Raw genomic sequence first — 16,413 nt, 5'->3', positions numbered from 1 at the left:
GCCAGGCTCCAGGCAACCAGACAGTGCTGGAACCAGTTCTGACTTGCCATTCCTGAAATTCCACTCTCCCAAGGTTTCTGGCTCTTCCTTCCCCAGGATCTCTTTTCACCCAGTTGGGCTGGAAGGAGAATGGAGAGGACCCAGAGTGTTGCAGAAGATGACAGGCCCCCACAACAGGCTGAAACGGGCCCCTTTATCGTGCAATCAGCATTAGGGAGCCAGTGGATAACTGAAATTCACAGGTAACCAAAAAGGTTCATGGGAGGGGCAGCTAATTCATCTACTTCCCTAACCAACCAGCTAACACAGTCCAGACCCAGAATGAAATCAGTTACAAAGGATGGGCCAGGAGGCAGGAAGTAGGGAAAACTGAAAGGCCAACTTGACGCTGCTGAAACATCTCAGTCATGTCTCAGTCACACAGCCAGGCCTGGAGGAGGTTCCAAGGAGGTTAAAAAAAAAAAAAAAAAAGAACAAAACAAAACTAAGATGGCTGTGGGAATGCCGGGATGAACCAAAACAAATTTCCCACTAGACTGCAGAACCACACTATGTCCAAGCAGAGTCGTCTCTGGGGCCCTTTACAAACGAGCTACAGGTTTGGCCCAGAGGAAACTTGGGTCTCAGCCCTCACCCATGGCCAAGACTCAGAGAGTCTCCCCCGCATTAGCCTCAGTCCTTCCTATGGTGTCCAATGAACAGCAGACATACAGGTCTGGCTGAGAAGCTTAGCTCTTCCAGGCCATTCTGATACTTCCAGAATGTTATCAAAACATTAGCTGGAGATACAATCTGGCGTGGTTCCATCAATAAGATAACAGGAGAAAAAGAGCAGGAATTAGCAGAGACCAGAAAACTAAGTAACCAACAAAAACACATTTTCATCACCTTCCCATGGATGGAAGCACTTTGCTACAAACAGTATATGAGGCTCCCAAGAGGCCCAACAGTTACCCAGGGCAAGGCATAATTATTCCCGTTTTACAGACACAGGAGCTGAGGCCTAGACTTGCGTAAGGTAACCCGATGAGGACCAGAACCCAGGCTCCAAGAGACACGCTTGCCCAAACAAGCAGAGGTTCCCCGAGTGATTGCTTGCCATTCCCAAAGGAAGGCAGTTATCCTCAAAAGGCAGGACTCCCAAGGCCTCTGCTTGTTGTCTTTAGGTACCTGTTTTGTCGAACTGCTCCTGCTCTGCCTTAAACCAAAAGAACAAGAACAGCCTCGAAAAGGGCAGGCATCCCAGATCCAAGGACAGAGACCAATTACCACACAACCCAGGTCCATTTAGTTCTTGAGGGCTCCAAACGCTACTCTTTCTCATCCTTGTCTTCCCAAAGAAGCCCAGCGGTGAATAAGCAGTGCCCAGTGATGTTTTGTGCCTGTAATCCTCCTCCACTGTCCATGCCTTAGCCCAGCACCTGTGGCATCTGCCTGACGGCTCACCATGAAGCACGGCACAAGTGGCTAACTTCCACCCTAGGACTTGATAGCAGTTATACAAACAGCCCTAAGAGAAACAACTATTAAGCACCAATTGTGTGCCAGGCCCTCTTCGAGGTCTTTCACCATCTTCCCAACTCTACCGGCTGGAGGGTGCAATGTCCCCTGAGTATGCCAGCGAAGGCTCCGAGCGTTCCAGAGTTCTCTGACAGAAGTAGGATCCACACCCCAAAGCCTGGGCCTCCCCAGGCCCACTTTAGACCACAGTACTGCACAGACAGGGCTAGAAGGCTATAGCTGGACTTGGGAGAAACCCTGCTAAGACTTCAAAAGGATGGTGACAAAAACCAAACTCGATGATAATGTATAAACTCACTTAAAATGCACACAAAACCTTGAAGGAAAAAAACAAATCTCAGAGACAATTTAACAGTCCTGTAAAGCAAAGCTTCCTAAAGGTTTCTCCTGGGCAGCCATTTAGCAAATGACACACTCCGGAGAGCCTCCCAGCCCCCCTTCTCCCACTTCCTTCGAGCTAACCATTTTCTTGAAAAACACCTCCCCGGCTTGCCTAAAGGTGGGATCGGACCGCCCCCGATACTGAAAAAAAGGGAGAAACGGGAAAGGGAAAAAAAAAAAACCGCCTTTCAATTTTACGTAGGCAAATCCACTCTCCAGAAGCCCGCGATTTCAACAGTGCTGTGTTTTACTTAGAAGGCGGAGGGGGAAAAAAGAAAAAGGAAGGGATGAAAAAAAACCGATCTGGCAGGCCCCGAGTAGCGACATCCTGTTTATTATTAAACATTTTCAGCAACAGAGCATTAAGTGTTTCGAAAATAATCCTCTTGTTCCCGCACTCAAACTGCAGCAGTCTGCGCGGCTGTTAACCCCCCTGTCCCTTGCACACAGGCCAGCAGCCCCTGACCATCAACTTCGGGGACAGTCGGGGGGGGGGGGACCCGCCCGGCCTCGCGCCCCGAAAAAGCTCGGCGACTCTACGCCCAGCCCCCGGCCCCGAGGGTCGCCCGCGACCCCGGCTCTGCACCCCGGGTCTGCTTTCACGGGTACGCAAGATGGGGCCACCCGGGAACCGTCCTCGATCCCTCCAGACCGCGGAGGCATTCCCGGCCGTCGGGATCTGGGGCGGAAAGGCGGCTCGGGGGCTCCGGGGGCCCCGTCTGCACCGGCGGCCCCTTTCCCGGGAGGCCCGCGGCCGCGCGGCGCCCAGGCCCAGCCTCGGGGGCGCGGGGACTGCGAGCCCGGCGGGAGAAGGGGCCCGACCCCTCCGCCCGCCCGAGCCGAGGCCGCGCGGCGCCGCCACAACAATGGCCAGCCAGCCGCCCGCCGCCCCCCCACCCGACCGCCCCCGGCCCGGCCCTGCAGGCCAACGGCGGCGGCGCGGGGCGGGCCGAGGCCGGCGCTCGCGGACAAAGGTGTGCCGGGCCCGGGCTCGCCGCTGTCAGTCAGCCGCCGCCGAGACAAAGCCGGCCGGGCCGCGCCGCCTCCATCTTAGTACCGCGCCCGCCGCCGCCGCCGCCATCGCCGCCCCGGCCCCGCGCCGCCCCGCACCCCGGGCCCACCTGGTCTGGTTCCGCGGGTGCGACTGGGCCGGGCAATGGCGGTCGGGTGGCGGTCGGGCGCGGAGGCGGCGGGATGGCGGCGGATTGCGAGGCGGCGGCGCAACTACTCGCTCGTTCGCTCCCTCCCTCCCGGGCTCGCTCGGCGCTCGCTCGCTCGCTGGAGCCTCGGAGCCTGTGTCTCGCCGCTCGCCTCCCTCTCGCGCTCGGCTCCCCGCCCCCCGCCTGCCGCCGCCGCCCCCGCCTCCTCCTGCCTCCTCCTCGCGCCGCCGCCGCCGCCGCCCGCAGCCGCGCCTCAGCCCGCGCAGCGCCCCCTGCCGCGCCTCCCGGGATCCGCGGCTCCCGTCCCGCCCCTGGGCCTGAGGGGCGCTGGGGTCCCGGGAGGGGGAGGGGCCGGGGAGAGGAGGGGGAAGGGTACGAGAGAAAGGGAGCCTGGGAGGGGGAGGGGACCGGGGAGGGGCCTCGGGAAGGGGGAAGGGCCCGGAGGAGGGGCTGGACGGACTAGGGAACGGAGTTGGGAGAAGGGGGCCTGGGAAAGGGGGAACTCGGGATGGGGGCCCCAGAAGGGGCCTGAGGAGCGGAGGAGGAGGGGTCCGTGAAGGGGGGTGCTGGGAAGGGGAGGAGGCCCAGTGCAGGGGGCTGGGAGAGGGAGGGGGCAGGGTGGTCCGGAAGGAGAGGGGCTGGGCTGGAGGGGCCGGGGCGGGTGAGGCCCTGGCGCAGGGAGGGTTGGGAAGGGAGGGGTGAGAGCCCGGATCTCCGCCCCCTCCCCCTGCAGAACTGCAGCGCCTGCTGCCAGGCCGTGAGCCCGGATTTTGTTAAAGTATGTATTTGATACATGCACAGAAAGGAAACTGCAGTAATACATTGTTAATTCAAAAGCAAGCTTGTTGCACAGTCTAGATACTTTATTCCATTTTCGTCAGATGAAAAATAATAAACCAATCCTCTTGAGTGTGTATTTGTGTGAGTGCAAAACAAAAGGTCACGGAGAATGCACTCTGCTCTTAGTTACCTCTGCGGTCTGAGGTCTCGAGGGCTTAGGAGGAGTCTCGCTTTTTATTCTAGATACTTCGGCAATTAGAAAAACAAACAACTTGAAAAAGGAAAGACAAAAAGAAATGTATCTGAAGCCTAGAATCCAAATCATCTCTGGCACTTGTCCACATACACCGTAAACACCAGCCGCAGGGGAGTGGTTGGTCTCATTTAATCCCAACTCCAGGGGAGATATGACAGTTCCAACTCACAGATGAGAAATGGAGACTCAGAGAGGTTAAGTAATGTGCCCGACGCCACTCAGCTAGATCTGGGCGGAAAGTTAACCCACTTCAACCTGACTAGATTTAGGATTGTGGTTAGTGAAATCCCTGAGCAGGGTGCCTGGCACACAGTAGGCGCTCAATAAATATTGGCTGGCTTGTTGCATGGAGGAATGAGTGACTGGAAGGTAAGGGGCTCTGGGACTCATTAAAGATCAGGAGGTTACCTCTTTTTCTTATCTGGTGAGAGTGAACAAAAAAAGATGAAAAGTGTGGAGGGCCCTGAGTGCTCTGGAAGGAATATGGGGAAACATTTCAGATGGCAAGCAGGGAGAAAGTCAAGTGGACAAGTGCGCTGCCCCTTGGGCAGATCTGGAAGGGGAGTGACGCCCTCTGGGGACAGCAAAGGCTGCTAGGTCCCTGGGAGTTAAATGACAGTGGATGTTTCCCTGGTACCACAAAAACTGGGTTTTGTCCTGGATTCAGGAAATCCTTTTCTTTCTGTACTTCTCTGGGGGTGACTACAGCAACAATGATAGATACTGTTTACTGAGCATTTTTCCTGGCCGGGCATGCTGCTAAGCAGTTTACAAGAGATAACTCAATACTTGGGAGACAGTTATTATTGTTCCCACTTTACGGATAAGGAAACTGAGATCACAAATGGCACAGGTGGTGGAGCAAGGATTTGAACCCAGCAGTGTTAGTCTTTGGAGTGGGAGCCCTTCCTGGGGAAAACAAGGCTAAGATGCTGGGGCAGCCTAGGGGGACTGTTGTCCATGGTCTGAGGCTGTCAGCCAGGGCTGCACCTGGGATTTCTCCAGGACCCTGAAGGTGCCTGTCCAAGCTCTCCCAGGACTGGGGACCCAAAGAGGACAGAGGTAGGAAGAAGGAAGAAGAGAGCAGAACATGAGGGCTGGACCAAGGCTGGACCAAGGGATCATTTAGCACCAGGAGTCTGCCTGTGATGGACGGGGAACCTTCAAGGAGACACTTTCATTTAATCAAAGTTACTATAAAGTAAACAGCAATACCCAGGAAAAAAAGTACAAAATGAGCGAGCCATGCAAGGCAAAGCTGGGGAGCGCTGGCATGAACCAATGGGCAAGAGTTTGTTCAGATAAGGTTTTTTTCCCTTCTTCTGTTAAATGTTAGGAAACTTGCAACTCTGCTTAGGGGTGGAGAAGTCCTCTTAGGACCCCCAAACTGAGTCAGAGGGGGAATTTCATCTAACTCTCACAGCCAACTGCAGATCTTACATATACAGAATTGTATTTGCCCCAAGATGGAATCACTGTTTCTTGGTATATTGAAATGTAACGTTTTTGTATAATACTTAGATATGTATTTCTTTGTGGTTTTCTTTTTTAAAAACCACATTATGGCTAGATGTGGCTCTGTTTTGCATTAATTTCATGTGGAATATGGAAAGCCCTGTCACTGGTCAGATTCAAGTCTTTTTTTCTTTTTTTTTTTTTTTTCTCCTTCTTTTCACTGGTTTGGAAGGTTGTCTCCTTTTTCCTCTTTCTTATGCCCTGATCTCTTCTTCTCTAACCCCCTCAGGCACACTCCAACATTCCCTCCATCATAATCCTAGTCTTGCTGCTGGCCATCATTTTTATACACATGTGTGTCCCCTCTAAGCCTAGGAGCTCATTCCAAACGGAGCCACTGACATATTCATTTTTTTAAAATTCCCCAGCACCCCTAGCACACAATCAGCAGCACATCAGAGGTACTTAATGAGAGATTATTGAATGAAAGAAGGAAAAAAATGAAGGCAGAGAAAATGTTGAGACTCAGAGAAAGAATTTGACATCTGCTGGGACCGTATCCAGTCCTAGCCTCAAAAGAAAGCCAGAAGACTCCCCTCCGCCACCGCCACCCCCCCCCCCCCATCGCTCCACTGCCTGGAAAGTCTAAGACTTTGCTGGGCTTCTTTCATCCTTCCATCAAGAACAGTCATCATGTAGGGGCGGGGCATGTAGCTCAGTGGTAGAGCACATGTTGGTGTGTACAAGGTCCTGGGTTCAATTCCCCAGTGCCTCTGTTCGGGGGGGCGGCGGTCACCATTTAAATAAACAACAAGGTCCTACTGTACAGCACAGGGAACTATAATCAATAACCTGTAATGAAAAAGCAGATGAAAAAGAATATACATATGTGTGTCCAACTGAATCACTATGCTGTACACCAGAAACTAACACATTATAAATCAACTATACTTCAATTAAAAAAATAGTAATGGTCACCATTTATTGAGCACTTTCAGGTAAGGAAATTAAAACACAGAGTCAGTGATTTGCCCCAGTTGGTGATAGAGTTGAGTAGAAGGAAGAGGCGGACAGGAGAATGCACACTTGTGGAGGGCTGGTTGTGTCTGCACCCAGTTTCTGTTTATCACAGCCTTTGCCCCATGATTTTGTGAGTTAGGGTCTATTATCACCCCCATTTTACAGATCAGTAAATTGAGGCTACGGCACCTTCACCCACCACCGCCTGGCTGTCCGATGCTGCATCGCACCACTGTGGATAGGAGAGCCTTTCTGGTCATCCAGACCTCAGAAAGCTCTGGCAAATCAGTGAAGAGAAGTGGAGGACCATGAGACACTGAACACAAACAGGGAGCTGGCCTTTAAAGTGCTGGCCCAGGCACAGAGCACAGGAGGCCGCCCCAGGAGCCTCTCCTGTGAGCCCCATCTGGCTTCAAGGCCAAGCCTCCCTTCAGCCACTCAGATCCTGAGTCTTGTCCACAGCATGGCCATGCACACCACCCACAGGTTCCGCAAACCTCAGAGGCCCCACCAGCTCACATTGTCAGCTCACGTCCTCAGTGGGTGTCCAACCTAAACCCAGAAACTGGCACTGTGTCTACACTGTTCCCCTGGGCATAGAGCCATGGTTAAAAGTGCAGGAGTTGGAGTCAGACTGACCTGAGTTAAATCCTGTCTCTATCCTCATTTACTGGGTATCTTTAGACAACTGACTATAATTCCTTGAGCCTCTAAAAACTGGGGGAGAAGTGTGTTGTGAGAATTAAATGAGATGATGTACCTTGGGTGATGGCACAGGCTGGCATCCAGCAGGCACTCAGAACATGCTGGTTATTATTGTTATTTCTTCTTCCTCTCAGACACATTGGAGCCTCCCTTGTCAGTCATCAGCTGCCATGTAACAAAGAGCCCCAAAACTTAGTGGCTTAAAACAAGTTGCTATTTCTCACCATTTAGTGGGTTTTTGGATGACTCTTCTGTTCCACCTGGTGTTAACTGGGGTCACTCTTGCCATTGCAACATCTCTTCCTCCACAGGGTGTCTCATGCTCCAGAATTCTCCTGTGGCCCCCCTTTCCAGAAAAATATTTGGGGCTTCCCTATTAGCAAGGCAGCTGGGTTCCAAAGGAGTAACAGTGGAAGCTGACAGGCCTCTAAAGAGTGCATCCTGTCAGAGTGAGTCACAGGGCTAGCTCAGACTCAAGAAGAGGGGAAGTAAACCCTTCCCGCCCCTCGGCGGACGGAGCAGCACAGGTGTACAGGAAGGGGCAGACTGGTGGCAGATTATCTGTAGATGATCTTCCTGGTTCTCAGGACTTCTTAATTTCCCCCATCCCAGGTCTTATCCAAACCTCCACTCATTCTGTCTAATGAAGATCTTCCATCCAACTGCAAAAAATGTTTACTGAGCTCTATCACAGCAAGGGTAGAGCGCTGAGAAACCATCTCGCCATTCAAGAAACTCTTACATTAACAAACTAAATGTCCATCAGATGACTGGAGAAAGAAGATGTGGTACACACATACATACATACATACACACACACACATAAAGGAATATTACTCAGCCATAAAAAAGAATTAAATCATGCCTTTTGCAGCAATATGGATGGACCTAGAGATTATCATGTTGAGTGAAGTAAGTCAGATAGAGAAAGACAAATATCATATGATATCACTTATATGTGGAATCTTTAAAAAATGATACAAATTCTATTTACAAACCAAAATCAGACTCATGGACATAGAAAACAAACTATGGTTACCAAAGTGGAAATGGCGAGAAGGGGTAAATTAGGGATTGGGGGTTAACAGACACACACTACTATATATAAAATAGATGAACAACAAGGAACTACTGTATAGCACAGGGAACTATATTCAATTTCTTGTCATAACATAATGGAAAGGAATCTGAAAAGAAAATATATGTGTATGTACATGTATAACTGAATCACTTTGCTGTACACTTGAAACTAACATTGTAAGTCAACTACACTTCAATAAAATATTTAATAAAAGAAACTCTCAAGTTAAGGGGCATGAAAAACAAACAAACAAAAACCCAACAACAATAAAAACCAATTCATCAAGCTCTCATGACCTCCAGGCACAGGACTGAGGTGGGTCTGAATCATTTAAGCCTGGTTCTGACCTGGTTTAGCGCATCCTCCCAGCCCAGAACTGCAGGAGGACAGTAGATGACACAGCATGGATAACTTACAGTACAGTTCACGGATGTGAGAGCCACAGCGTGTTTACTGATCCTATGAGCCAGGATTCCTGGACGGGCCCGCTTTCATAGTCTCTGCACCTGTTCTCCAAAATGCAAGTGTACTGACAGAGAGAGTGAGTCCCAGTTACAGATCAGAAACTGTGGTCAGCTTCACTAGAGGGGGAAGAAGAACAATAGCCCAGGGAGAAATTGATTCCAGCTGGGGAGGCTGCGGGAGCCTTCTTGGTACAGGTGCTTTTGACACTAGGCTTTGAAGGAAGGATGGAGTTTAATCAGAAGAGACTGGGGAAGAACTTTCCAGATGAAGGGATCAGCTTGAACAAAGGCCTGGAGGTGGGAGCATCCGGACACTGGGAAGGGACCATGGGCTGACTGGTGGCCACTGGAAAAGTGGCCTCATCCCAGGGAACGTGCATTCTGGAGGAATGGGAACCTTGAGCTAAAAATACACCACTTGGGTCTGAACAGGCAGCAGGGGGCCCTGCCCAGACCTTGGTGCTCACCCCGGGGTGGGCAGCATCTGACTCTCAGCACCGTGTGTGGGCTACAAGCAAGGTCTCCTCTGAGGGGCTCGTGACAAAGGGAGTTCAGGGCAGGGAAGGCTGGCTATTTCTCTTCCCATCACACCTGAGTCTTAGGAATTTGCCTTCCATTTTCCATCAGGGAGAAAGACCCAGGAGAGGGAGAGAGCCAGGACTGGGGAATAAAAGAATATTTTATTCTTATAAGGATAAGATTTAAAACTTGGCAACTTTGGCTGAGGAAAGGCAGTGAAAAATTATGGAGGGGTAGGGCTTAGGTCAGGGTGGGGGAAGGAAAGAAGCAATTCACCAAGGAGGCTCTTAAATTAAGGACAGCGCTGGCAAGAACCAGGCACGCGTCCTACCCCCTCCCTTTCTGTGTCAATGGCCGAATCCCAACTTGTGGTCCTCCTTTCCAATGAACCACTTCAGAATCTCCCTCAACATGGAGCCCGAGGAAGCCATGCCACCTGGCGGAGCTGAGCCTTGAGATGGAGCTGAGGATAAATGTAGGCTAAAGGAGGGTCATTGGCAGGAGAATTTAGGAATCAGGTCTTGTCCTCTGTGGCAGTATTCCAGAAATGTAGGTACTGGAGAAGGAATAGATCTCAAAACCTAACTTGCTAACAAGAAAGGAAGAAGAAAAGCCACAAATGGGAGAAAATGCTTGCAAACAATAGATCTGATAAGGATCTAACATCCAGAATATGTAAAGAACGCTTACAACTCAATAACAAAAAGACCAACAACCCCCATGAAAAAGTGGGCAAAGGAATTGAATAGACATTTCTCCAAAGAAGATACACAGATGGCCAACAAGCATATGAAAAGATGCTCAACATCATTAGCCTTCAGGGAAATGCAAATCGAAACCACACTGAGATAAAACTTCGTACCCACTAGGATGGCTACGTGGAAAATAACAAATGTTGGCAAGGATATAGAGATATTGGAACACTCATACATTACTGGTGGGAATATCAAATGGTGCAGCTGCTATATAAAACAGTATGGAGGTTCCTCAAAAAGTTAAACATAGAATTATCATATCACCCCGCAACTCTACTCCTAGGCACAGACCTAAAAGAGTTGAAAACAGAGGTTCAAACAAAAACCTACATATGAACGTTGACAGCAGCATTATTCACAATAGTCAAAAGGTAGAAACAACCCAAATGTCTATCAACTATGAACCTTGAAAGCATTATACCAAGAGACAGAAACCAGATACAAAAGGCCATATATCACGTGATCCCATTTATATGAAATATCCAAAACCAACAAATCCCAAGAGGCAGAAAGCAGATTAGTGTTTGCCAGGGGCTGGGAGGAAGGGCGATGGGGAGTAACAGCTTACTGAGTGTGGGATTTCCTTTTGCGATGATGAAACAGTTCTGGAACTAGACAGAGGTGATAATCACACAACACTGTAAGCGTACTAAATGTCACTGAACTGCACGCTCTAGAGTAGTTAAAATGGTAGGTGTTATGTGTACTTTCCAACAATACAAATAATCTAATTCGAAATGGCACTTTTGCTGGGATCTTGGTCAGTTATGTTACCATCATTTGTTCACACATGTATCATTTAGATTTCCAACCTTCCAGGTGATGTTTCAACTGTATGGGAGATACACATTTTGTTTATTTCTAAAAGGTTCACTCTTCTGGGTCCAAGGAGAGATGGGTTACGTGGAGCCAGGAGAGCCTCCTCTGATGGCATCTGAGGAGCTTCCTGGGTCCCCATTGGGGTTTCAATGCCTACTGAGAGGCTGGTGGGGTGCAGGGCAGTCCCAGTAGACAGCGGATCTATGTTATCTAACATTCTGAATAACCGTAGTTTGTCTGTTGGATAAAAATGGTGATCCCCGAGAAAAGCAGCTAGGTCAGCTGGCAACTGAGTCATATAAAGCTTTTCTTGTAGACACCATTGTACTTTGGTACTCCTCAGAGAAGTGCCTTTGGGGTACCTCCCATTTTCTCAGACAAGATACTAAAAAGTAATGCCCTCAAGGATTGAGATTTAATAAAATTATTTTTACTGCTTCCTCGGGGACATTCTAAAGTAGCACTAGCCTTCCTTTTTTCTGTAAGACCATGGCGATGAGGGACACAATGACTACTGATGCTATTTAGAGCCACTGCTTTGATTCATGCTAAGGTGCCAGCAGTTTCACCCACCAACAGTATAAGTGTCTACACAGTGAAAAAGGCGAATAATGTCTTCGAAATTTTATGAAAATGGTTTTGAACCTTGCAGGTCCCTGAGAGGGTCTCAGGGACCTCCAGGAGTCTCCAGATCATAATTTGGAAACAATCTGCCTAAGCTTGTTTCCCTCCTGGTAACTGAAAAGCAGAAGACACACACACACATTACTATATATAAAATAGATAAACAACAAGGACCTACTGTATAGCACAGGGAACTATATTCACTATCTTGTAATAACATATAATGGAAAAGAATCTGAAAAGAAAAAAATACAGGTATATGTATAACTGAATCATTTTACTGTACACCTGAAACTAACATTGTCAATCAAATACACTTCAATAAAAAATTAATAAATAAATAAAAGCAGAAGAGAAAATCTATCCGGAAGAAGTGGGCTCATGTAGAGATACTTACTGAGCACATGAGGTATTGTATAAACATTTTTTTTTTTCACCTTGAATAGTGGCCTCCATCTCCAGGGCTGACGCCACACCAGGTGCTATGTTAAACATTCTACATACATTGTCTCAGTGAATCTAGCATCCTTATTTTACAGATGAGAAAAGCAAGGCTCAGAGAGGATAAGTAATTAGCCAACACAGCTAGTGATGACCAGGAGTCAAACCCAATTTTGTCTGACTTCAAACCATTGTGTCATACTGAATCTATTTGGTAAAAAAAAAAAAAAAAATCTTTGGTCAAGGGTCAGATCAAGTCAAAGAGAGGAATATCATTCCAGGAAATTTTAAGAAAATTTTGTAAATGAGTTTGAATAACTAGGCTGCCTACATAAATGTATCATTGACTTCCTAGCTAGCAAACTGCATGAAGACTTATCTGTCCCATTCACCTGGGCCTGTGGGTTAGCAGCTAATTGAATGGCTGGTTTAAAGAAGGATGTTAAGAATGATGGATGGTGATCATGGCAAGCCCCTTCTCACAAAGTCTAGGTGTACAGGCCTTTATCATCCCAGCAGATGACTGACACAAACAATAGCCAGGGAAGGAATGACATGCCAGTGGGACCCAGGTGTGGAATCTAAAATCCAGTAAGAATAATGAGACAGCTGGGCCACCCCGGGTGGTGTCCCCACAGGTCAGAGGCCACACCTGCCAAAGTTCCTCTGGTGAGGCTGGGAGTGGCTTTTCCCTGAGAGGCTGAGCTGAATAATTTCTGAGGTTATGCCAATCCTTTTCAGGAAGAAATTAACCAGTGAAACACCAGCTGCTAGTCTTGCCAGGTGTTCATCAACACCTCAGGCCAAGCTCCTGGGCCTTCCTGAATGTGACGTGGCCCCTAATGGCCTCTCCAGTCTCATCTCTCACCCCCTCACTTTCCAGAGTCATAGCTTTCTCTCACCTGCACACACTTGGTACCAACTGTTCCCTCTGCCTGGAACAAACTGTCTCCAGCCCCACACAACCTCCTGTGCCTGGGGGAATCCTACTCACCACTCAGGACACACGTTGGACCTCACCTCCTTTAAGAAGCCTTCTCTGTTGATGTCCACCTCCAGAAATCCATAGCACCATACCTCCATCACTTGTTCAGCATCAGTACCAGGGATGCCATAGCTTACAAGACAGATACGATGCTCACGGAGCTCACAGGCCAGTGTTTTACATAGAAAATACTGCTTGCTTGTCTTACTTGCCCATTAGGCTGTAAGTTCCCCTGGACAAAGATTAGGAGCTCAATAAATATTTGATAAGTCAACTAGTGAATGACAAGGGATTCCGTAAAAAGGAGAGGAGAGCAGAAATATAGGTGAGATAGGAATGCTAGAACTCAGTCTTGTGGCCCCCACCTAACTGCATGGGAGGCTGGGATTTGCAGTCTAGTGGAATGCCCTGGAGGAAAAGGAAGTGGGGATTGATAAACACCTTAGTCTTTGTCACAGCTCTTATTTACTTGAGAGTCTACTAAATGTCAGGCAGCATGCTAAATAAGTTACATGCATGTTGTCATTTTATTCTTACATCATCTCTCATTCACAGAGCAGGAAAGTGAGGCTCAGAATAAGTAAATTTTATGAGGCAAAAGGCTCGTGCTTGGAGAATCAGTGTGGAACCAGATCATTCTGACTCCAAAACTTGTAAGTGAAAAAAAAAGTAAGGACAGATTAACAATAGGAAGCTGCTCTGAGACTACACCCACTCACTCAGCATCATCACTTCAGAGCCTACTGTATGTTGGTGAGGCATTGTTCTAAGCACTTTCATGTTATTAACCACATTCGATCATCACAAAACTCCTATGAGATAGATACTGTTAATACCCTTATTGTAAAGATGATGAAATTGTACAGAGAGGCCAAGTGACTCGCCTGAGATAATTCTAGGCAGTTTTTCTCCAGAGTCTCCATACAGCTTTGCTCTGCTTCAGCCTCCGCAGACAACAAAAGGAACTCTTGTAGGGCGAAGTGAGGTGCTAGCACCCTGGGGAGGATTCCAGCTGGTCCCACTGGGGTGAGAGAGGGAAATATGATCCTTCTAGTCATCTTTATTTTTATTCTTTGAAAAAATCAGAGCTATATTAAATTTTGCTAACATCTTCTCACAGCTGAGGATCAATCTGTGTAATTAATACATATTAGTAAAATTTACTATCGCTGATTTTTTTTTAGAATAAATAGACACAGAAGGTATCGCCTGCAGTGTTTGGATAAGTGGATCAGCGTGGTATGTTTAGTTTTAATTAAGCTAGCTCTCTCAGTGTGGACAAGCGATTTTAAAAGATTCATGTCAAGATTTAATGACGACTTGACACCCACCTTAGGTACCGACTCCACCCTAAACGCAGGCTGCCTCACGCATGCCCAGAACGTCTACATCGCGGAGCGGAAGGCGGGGCCTTGTGGCCACACCCCTTCTCTTTCCCCCGCCTTCCGTGTTTCTTCTTGCCTGCCTCACCTTGCGATTGGTTGAGCCGCGTGTTGCCGGAGGGACACAATTGGGTAGAGCCGCCGCCTCTCGACCGGTGGCCAGCCTCGATTGGCTGAGGTGATGCGAGGGGTTGGCCGAACCGATACGTCAACCAGGCTGCGACGCGAGACGCCGGCTTCTGGGTTCCCTCTTTTGGGCGGTTCGGGGCGAGCCCAGGGCCCCAGGGGTTCAGGGGCCGGTCAGAAGGTGCGGCCCGAGGGTAGAGGGGCCGGGAGAATCCGGGCTACAGGCTGCTCCGGGAAGGACCTACCAAGATGCCGACAGGCCGCACCTTCGCCTTGTGATGAAGCTAGACGTCGTGGTCTGACACGGGACCCCTAGCAAGGCCCCCAGCTTGCCACTGAACCTGGGGATCCCTAACTGGTTTGGAACCCAGGATTGGAGGGTTCTGCTCAAGCAGATAGACACAACCCGTCAGGAGCAGTTACAGGAAACTGAGTGTGACTGAGCAGGAGGAGCTTCTGCAGCAGAGGAATGACCTACGTGCCAGAGGTTTATGAGCAAGGGAGCTGGAAGAAACAAATCAAAAAGTCAATTGCTAACAGAGAGGCCTCTCAGCCTACAAACTCATCTCCAGAGCCAGGTGGGGGAATCAAAGACATTTCGCCAAGGAAGAAAGATCCAGGAGAAATGTGACCAGAAATCTGTGCACAGCTTCTGTCTGAAGCTCTGTGACCTTGGTCCAAATAAACTCCGTCCTGAACATAATTCTTGTAGAAGAACGAACATCTAGGGAAATGAGCTTACCTGCAAAGATCGTCATAAAGTTGTTGAAGAAGTTAAATGGAGGACTCCATCCATCACTACAAAAAACCAGGCATTTTTCTGGATCTAGGTTTTTATCTGTGAGATGTCTGAGGCCCTGGAGAGATCCGATTCACTTCCTGAGAGAAGGTTTTTCTCAGGCCTGCTCCAAGTTCTTGTGACTCCCAGCGTACTTTAATCTGTGTGATTAAAGACAGGCAGTGGTGAGAATTGTAACAGCAACAGCCTGAAAATCGGGCAAAATTTCCATGTTATCAGACATAACAGAAAAGGATGTTGATAGAGCCTCCTTGTGATGCCACTTGGTTATATTTAATAAGCTGAATCTGACTTTCCCATCTAGTGGGAATTTCTGTGAAGGGTGATGCTGGCCCTGTCGAACAAGGGTAATGTACCCTCCAAATGCCATAATGATACTAAAAGGTGTGGTCCACTAAGCCAGTCACCTTCATGATAGAAACTCCAAGAAATGCATGGAAGCAGTGAGGCTGATGCGTGTAAGACTGAATTAAGACAATTTGAACAGCATTCTGCCTTCCACTTGCTTTGAAAATGCTCCCAAATAAGGTCATGAAGAGCATCCCAGATCATTAAATTTTTCCAGGAAGATGAAAGACACGTGAGATTGTTTTATCAGTATAGGACCACCCAAAGTAAAATTTTTACTTTTATCAAGTAACCAAAGCTGATAAATAATAAATTCTTTTGAGTTCTTCAGAACCAGCGGGGAGCATCCTTGCTGAAACATCAATAATAATAATACTACACAGATAGCCAGGGTGCTGTGTTTGCACACTGGGCAGGTGCTTTACATGCGTTAGTCCATTAGATCCATGCAGCAACCCTATGAAGCAGGTCCTCATATTACCTCTGCTTTAGAAATGAGGAAACTGAGGGTTGGAGAAGTTAAGTAATTTCCCCGGCTGGTAAGAGACAGACTTAGGATTTGAATCTAGACAACTGGTTACAGATTCTCTATTTTCAATTACTGTGCTACACTGCCTCCCCAAGATGGCACACACGGACCTACACTGGCGAAAAATGAAGGTATATTTATACTGTGGCACGTTTTGCATAATTTCATTAGAAGAAGTTAAAATACCAATATTTGCTCTCTCAAAGTGGATCCCATTTGGATAAGAAGGTTGTTGACAGTAATGAAGGAGAATTATAAAATGT

At 48.3% G+C, this 16,413-nt stretch overlaps 1 protein-coding gene across 1 annotated transcript in view; it reads right to left on the bottom strand.

Annotated features, from left to right (window-relative positions):
• The window catches only part of PRRC2B (proline rich coiled-coil 2B), an 83,324-nt gene extending 80,061 nt beyond the window's left edge, over positions 1 to 3,263 (bottom strand). Inside the window, 1 exon segment of the mRNA XM_032478689.1 lies at positions 3,024 to 3,263. The gene's annotated coding sequence lies outside the window, so the exon portion shown is untranslated.
• Positions 3,264 to 16,413: the final 13,150 nt, after the last annotated feature.

Source organism: Camelus ferus, chromosome 4 (assembly GCF_009834535.1).
Source record: "Camelus ferus isolate YT-003-E chromosome 4, BCGSAC_Cfer_1.0, whole genome shotgun sequence".
In the NCBI taxonomy this organism is placed as follows: Eukaryota; Metazoa; Chordata; class Mammalia; order Artiodactyla; family Camelidae; genus Camelus; species Camelus ferus.
The sequence above is the reverse complement of the archived record's forward strand: the minus strand, read 5'-3'. Positions and strand labels throughout refer to the sequence as shown.